Source organism: Lissotriton helveticus, chromosome 7 (genome assembly GCF_964261635.1).
Source record: "Lissotriton helveticus chromosome 7, aLisHel1.1, whole genome shotgun sequence".
Classification (NCBI taxonomy): domain Eukaryota; kingdom Metazoa; phylum Chordata; class Amphibia; order Caudata; family Salamandridae; genus Lissotriton; species Lissotriton helveticus.
Window position 1 is genome coordinate 1,552,982,669 of NC_136068.1, and position 7,223 is coordinate 1,552,989,891.

General features: G+C 49.1%; 1 non-coding gene across 1 annotated transcript; it reads left to right on the forward strand.

Annotated features, from left to right (window-relative positions):
* Positions 1-5,828: 5,828 nt before the first annotated feature.
* On the forward strand, positions 5,829-5,936 carry LOC144771222 (U6 spliceosomal RNA). Its single transcript, XR_013599176.1, has one exon. It is a non-coding gene; the product is annotated as a U6 spliceosomal RNA (small nuclear RNA).
* Positions 5,937-7,223: the final 1,287 nt, after the last annotated feature.

A 7,223-nucleotide genomic window follows, 5' to 3' on the forward strand; every position in this document is an offset into this window, starting at 1 on the left:
AGTTTGTTATCCATCATACCACCCAGATTGCGAACAGTGGTGACCGGCTGTGGCTTTTCCTGGGATTCAGGGGGCCAAAACTCCACCGGGAACGGGCAGGGGATCCAACTTCCGGCACAGAACAGAACAGAACCTCGGTTTTGGAGGCGTTGAACTGTAGAGAATTATTGTGTAGCCAGCCAGCCGTGTCTCGTAGACAGTCATGAAAAGATTCCAAGGGGATCGATTCCTCACCCTCCCAAGAGAGGATGAGTTGAGTGTCATCAGCGTAGTTGATTGCCAGTGGTTTAAGGTAAACGTTAAATAAAATCGGGCTGATGGACGAGCCTTGAGCCTACATGAACTGAAAGCTCTTCATCACAGTTTTGGTTTGTCGGTGTGAGGGTCCTATACAGAATAATCAGTTTGGATTCAAGTCCACGCAGTTCTTTCATCCTGTTTCCCCCTCTCTCATTCATCTTGATGGAATCTAGCACAACAAAGCTAAGGAGATTATTATTTTGACCATGATGGCTTTGAAAGTGACGTGCCACGGGGTATGTTTTATCTCCATTCCTAATTGCATGCAAATGTTCGAGTATGTGTGTTTTTTGCTTTGTGAATGGTGCTGCCTATATATGCTTTCTTACAGGGGCAGAACAGGGCATATGCAGCATATTTTGTAATGAAGGATGTATGTTTTGTGATCACATATGGTTTTCACCCAGCTGACAGTTTACATTCTTTTCTATGTTTGCTGTTCTTACAAGCTTTACAGCTTCTACACGTGTAGAACTCCTGTATCCCCATCATTCCAGAGGCTACTGGTTCCACTGCATTGCAAAGAGTGTATTTAAGAGATTCAGATCTTTTGTATGTGATCTGTGGGAAATTTCCTATGCTGTTTGCTAAGTCTTTGTCTGTGCCTAATACAGACCAGAATTTATTAAGACTTTTACGGACTTCGTGTGCTTTCCTGTTGTATGTTGTTACAAATCTTATAGTCTGCGTATTCTCTTGTTCTTGTGTTTTAACTTTCTCAATAAGTAGCGAGTCTCTTGATCTTTTTGCCTCTTCACTTTTAGTTTTATTGATGGTCGATTGTGCGTAACCTCTTTCTAGGAATCTTTTAGTCATGATTGTCACCTCTTTCTGGAAGTTGTCCACTTTACTACAGTTTCTTTTTCTCTAAGGAGCTCACCAAGTGGTATACTCTGGATTAATGCTGTGGAGTGGCAACTTCTAGCATGCAAGAGACTGTTTACTGCAGTGCTTTTTCTAAACAAAGAGCTTTTAATGTTATTCTTTTCAATTGTCAGTTGTAAATCAAAAAATTTGAGTGTCTCTTTTGAACATTGAGAAGTAAGCTGTAGGTTAAAAATGTTCACATTGAGTTCCTTTACGAACTCTAATGCCTCATTTTCAGTTCCATCCCATATGCAAAAAATGTTGTCTATGTAGAGAACCCGCATAATGACCTTTTCCTTATACATACTCAGCTTACTGACTTCTTCCTCTTCCCAATACACATGTGGAGACCTGCAAACGATGGAGCAAAACGGGTCCCCATCGAAGTTCCGAGGGTTTGGTGATAGATCTTATTATCAAAGAGGAAGTAGTTCTGTTTGAGACAGGTCAACATCATTTCGATTATCATCTCAGTATGGAAAAGGTACGAAATAGACCTAACACTCAGAAAATGCCCGCACGCTTCAATACCTCTATCGTGGGGAATACACGTGTAGAGGCTTGTAACGTCTAATGAGAGGAGCGAATAGCTTGCCTTCCATTCAATATCAAAAAAATTCCTCAGAAAATCCCCCGTATCTTTTACATATGACGGAAGCTGTTTGACCAGACCCTGGAGGAAAAAATCCACATATCTAGAGGTGTTTTCTAGAAAACTTCCTCTAGAGGAGACAAGAGGTCTCCCTGGTGGATTCTGTGTGCCCTTGTGTATTTTCGGCAGTAGGTACAGTGCCAGGAGTTTAGAGAATTTACATACCAAGAATTTAAACTCCTCCTGTTCTAGGAGTCCTTTATCTTTCCACTCACCTAACTGCACTTGAAATGTTCTAATAGCATGTTCGTATTCCATTCTATTGCTTCTCATATTTATCCACTTCTGACAGTTGTCGCATACCTTCTTTGATGTAATTGGCTTTCGAGAGCACAACAACATTACCGTCTTTGTCAGACTTCTTAGTGACTATAGAACCACAAGGCTTTTTTTTAGCTTGGGTTACATTGCTCCACTTGTTGTACTTTTTGCGCTTCGCAATCTTCCAAAGTTCATCTGTCACACCTCTCTCAAACACCTCAATTGCCTCATTCTTAAGTTGTAGCAAAAAATAGATTTCGGTCTAAAATCATTTTTCACTCTCAAATCCAATGGAACATTTTCGTGAATCAAATTTACAACAGGGTCAGTTTCAACGATATGCTCATCAGCCAGTACATTCATAGCATGCAGTAGTTCTACAACTGCTATTCTTATAACACTAGGCTCATCCGTTGTTACATTCACATTACCTGCGACTTTGGTGGCATACCAATATTTTTATGCGCAGCTTACGCGTGAAAAAGAAAAGATCTATACAGCTTTGCGTATAATTAAAATCATTAGAGGGGCAAAAAGAAAGACCCATGGATAACAGTTCTACCTCAATCTTGCTCAATGTCCTCTCCGTTAGGTTTATAACCGTTTTTTTGTTCATTACTTTGTTTTGGTTTGGCCCCTTATACGGCTTCCCACAGGGCTTCAAAAATCTCCCAACGGCGCGCTGTTTCCTCTTTTACCTCCTCTGTTTCCTCTTCCACGCCTTTGAAATCCTTCTTGACTGCTGGTTGTTTGTCTTCCCTTTGTGACAAGATCGAATTCGGTTAAAATGCTGTTTTTTACTCAAGTGCATTCATTGATGCTTGAAAAGTCACTACCACTGTTGACACCGATACTACTATCCACAGGATTCTCCAAATCAGATTATTCTTCTGCACTTTGACTTGGCGCAACTGTATTTCCTGACTTTATCGTCGCTTTGGTTACAGCACTCCTTAAATGATCATTTTTTTTAGAGAAAGTCAAGATTTGTCCTTTCTGATAGTCCACCAGATCTCTCTGACATTTACGCTGTTTTTTCACTTTAATATCATTCTCGATTTTATCCAAACTTTTTTCCATTTTCTCCATTTCTTTCAGGTACTCCTCTTCCCCACAAAGTCCCTTAAGTTGTGTAGTCAGGTCATCTATAATTACTCTTAAATTATCACAGTCTTTTCTAGCATATTTGACCAGCATTTTTAACATATTCGTGGAGCAATGGTGATTGTTCTCAATCCACTCGTTGACCAATTCTGGATCAGGGTCATTAAATTTAGGGGTGATGAATATCTTCAATCCCCTTGGTATCCTTTCCACTTTGATATACTTCTGAAGGGTGGTTGCTTCCCATCACTTATTTTGTTCTTTTTTCAATGCTTTCCACATTCTATCCCATAATGCCTTTTTAGTGGGGGTTGTGGTAACACTTGTTTCCCCATTGTTATTACTGCTTCTGCCTTCTGATTGGCATCTATCAAACAGCTTTTCTGCTGCCACAGAGCGTTTATCGTTTCTTGCCATGGCCATATCTGTAACTATAGATTACCTCCTTCTTAGTCTTCCTCGCCACATGACTTCCATAGTGAGCTTCAGCTCCACACCAGAACCCTCCAAAGCAAAAGTTAGCCTCCCATGCCTCCCATCCCTTCCCAAGATGGCCGACCCTTTACCACCTGACCTCTATAAGAGGCGGGCCGGCCCAACCAACAGCCTGTTTTTTTTGTTCTGCGCGTCATTACTCTCCAGATGCGTCTTCAGGTAAGTGGTTCCTGCTGTTGCAGGTACATGGGTCCTTGGTTGGTGGTCCTGCGCTAGCGGACTCTGGGGCTTTTTGGACCTCTCCCCTTCCTTCCCCCGGTCTCTTTTGGGGCTGGTTAGGCTCTGCCTTAGCGAGCCAAGGGTCAATAGGGGGGGCGGGCGGTGTGGTCTGGGACTCTGTTGTTCTGCTCCCATTTGCCCCGCGCCTCGCACTGTCTCTGTTGTGGTTTTGTCTTCAACTCAGCGGTATGTGGCTCATGTGCCTGGTTTGCTCTGTTGAGCATCAGGTTTTTGTACCGGGGGCCCAGGGGTTCTTGTCCCTGTTCGGGTGGCTTGGTTTGGGTTGGGGTATGTCTGTTACGTGCTCTTTGTTTTTCCGAGCGCTGTCTGCCCCTCTGCTTGCCCCCCCCGGTACTGCTTCATGTATACATGACATGTGTGCTGTGATGCTTCTCTTGTCCTCGCCACGGGTGGACGCATGTGGGCTTACTGACTGTCTGTACCCTGTGCGCGTGGCCTGCCGCGCTCTGGCTTCTTGATTGTGGGGCATTGTGTTTTCGAGTCCTCATTGCTACGGGCTCCCCACAAGTCTGTTGTAAGGGCGGGTTCCCGCTCTCGGATGCTTATGGCTTCGGATCCATGCGAACCGACGTACGTGGTTTTAAGAGGGTCGGAGGCTTTGATGGAAAGCCCGGCGGTTTGCCCTGCGTGCCGCGGCTGCGCCCCATTGCATTTGCGGGCCCCTGGTGCACTCACCGTTTCTGTGTGCGCTTCCTTCAGTGCTCCCTGCGCTCTTGGTCCGTTGGGGCTAGCGGGCGGCTGCGGGGCTGGTCCCTGTACTTGCCGTTTGCCTTTCCGGTGCGGCTCTTCTTCCCGTGAGTTTCCCGCGCTGGGCAGTCCGGGCTTCTAGGGGGCGGGGTGCCGCTTGTCCTCGCCTTTTCTTGCTCTGCCTCCGAGGGGGCGTGGCCACCTCCGTGGCTGTGTGTTCTCCCTCTCGCTTTGTTGAGCATGGTCTCTGCTGTATGCCTCGGGGATCGGTGTGGGCCGTGTCATCCCTCTTTATTGGCCTTCACTGTTCAACGGCTGTCCTTGCAGTCTGGGGTGTTTTGGGCTCGCCTCTTCGTTCTCTGGGCCCTGCTGGTTTGCGCTCTGCTGTCACTTTTTATGGGCTCCGTTGGCTGCTTGTGGCACTGCTCCTGGGGTCCTTGTTGGGTGGCCGCCTCGCTTCTTCCTGTGGCCTGCTTCGTGTCACGTTGTGTTTGGCCTTGTGTGTTTTTTTACTCTTGTATCACGTGTGTGCTGGGTATTCGCCTCCTGCTTGTGCTCCGCTTTATGGGTGCTCTGTCTTGGAGGGTCCTCTGCTTCCTCCTTTGGTTGCTTGGTTCCCTGGTTTGGCGCTGTGTCCTGGCGGTTGTGGTGGCTACTCTTCCTCATGTTGGTTGTTTGCCGCTCCTGCTGTCTCGCTGTTCGTGGCGCAGCATTGGGCTTTTCCGGTATTTGTTCTCTCTTCTTTTTCTGCCTGCTTGAGCTCCTTTGGGGGGTGCTTCTCGCATTCCGTTGGGGCTGTGTGCTGGTGGCTCAGTGGTTTACTGCTTCCTCTGTGGGGGCCTGTGTTTCGGCCTCGTGGTCTCGGGCTCTGCTCCTGGCGAGTTCTCTCTGCCTTTCTTCCTTCTGGGGTCGCTGTTGTGTGTCCCTTTGGGTTGGTTGCACTGTTCGTCTATTTTTTTTTTCCCAGCACTTTGCTGGTGCTCTGGCCTGGGTTCGGGTCCCGCTTTTGCTGTGCCCATGTCCCCCGGCGTTTGGTTTTCGGACGGTGTTTTCGCCTGCTCCTTTGCCGGGCTCCCCTTGCGCTCTCTTCCTCGTGTGTGGTTCGCATTCTCGGCGGGTGCTCTTGGGGCGTGTTTCGCTTCAGCTGCCCCCTGGGCGCTCTGGGGTTGCCGCTTTGCCAGTGGATGACACACGTGTTCATTGTGCGTTCCATGTTTCCTCTGTGCTCGCTTCAGCGGCACGTTTCCTGGTATTGGATATTTACAGTGAGGATTTGCATGGTCCCTGCACTGGGTTGTCGCGCTATTTTCGTGTGGCGTTCCATGTTTGGAGTCTCCAGTTGGGTGGCTCTCTCTGCCTTTTTTCGCAGGGTTCCTTGGTTTGGCTTGGGTCCATGGTGCTTTGGCTCGGTGGTGTGTCTTGTACCTTGAGTGGTGCCCGCCATTCTCAGGCCGGGGTTCGGTCCCTGCCGTTGTTCTGAGTGTGTCCTTGTGTGGTGCATTTATGGATTGCTTGTTTTTTCGGCGCCTATGGCGTTGGGTTGTGGGGCCTTTTGCTTCGTGCTGGCGGTGTTGCCTTCCGGGCTTTGGGCCTGTGGAATGGTCCTTTTATCCTGTGGACTCCTGTCCCCGCTGTTTTTGTGTGGGGTCGGTCCCGGTTGGTTCCTTGTTGTCCGTCCTCCGGGTTTTTCCGGGGGCTGTGGGCTACGGCTTGTCTGTTATGGGCTTCCTGCTGTTGGGGTCTGTCCGTCCGTCTCTGGGCTGCGTCAGTGTTTTCTTGCTGACTGTTTCTGCTCCTGGAGGGCTCTCCTTGTCTTGTCGGGGTCCGCTGCTTTGCCGCTCCCCCCTGTCTCGGCGGGCGTCTCTTGCGCCCTTTTCCTGTCGACTTCCTGCTGTCTCCTTGCTTCTCCTTGACCCCTGGGGGTCGGGTGTTTGTTGCGATCCTTCTCTTCCGGGATTTCAGTGCCCTTGGTGCTTTGGCCCTTTGGTGTCTCTGCTTCCTTTGTGTGGTGCCTGCCTGGTCGGTCCGGGGTTTTGGCGCCTGCCTCTTGTTGCGGGGTCGCTTTGGCGGTTTCACTGCTGCTTTCTCTCCGGGTCCTGTTCGTGGGTTTTCCGGTTGGGGTTGTCTGCCTTGGTGGGACCTTCCTCTGGTCGTGGTTTCGGTCTTGTGGTCTGGCGGTGTTTTCTTGCCCCTGTCTGTCCTTGCGTTGATCCTCCCCTTCCTGTTGGTCTCGGGGCCTCTGGCTTTTTCCTTGTTTTTTTTCCCCCGACTCTTCCCGCTCTGTCTCCTGGGTGTGCTGGGTTCCTCCTGCCCGTATGTTGGTGGTGCCTTCTTCTGGCTGTGCTTGGGTTCCCGGTCTGTGCTGGGTCGGTGGTTTCCCTGTGGTCGTTTTTTCCCGTCTGGCTTCTATTTGGCCATTCCTTGGCTTCTCTGGGGTTTTCCCCTGCCTTGCTGGGGCTTGTTGGTCCCTGTGGTATGTTTGTCCCCTGCCTCGTGCTCCGGGGTGTGTGCGGGGTTCGCCCCTTTTGTTTCTTTGGCGCTTTGGTGCTGTCCTTGCCTGGGTCATTTTTGGCTGCGGCTTTTCTGGCCCTGGGTGCTCATGTTCTCATCGCCTCTC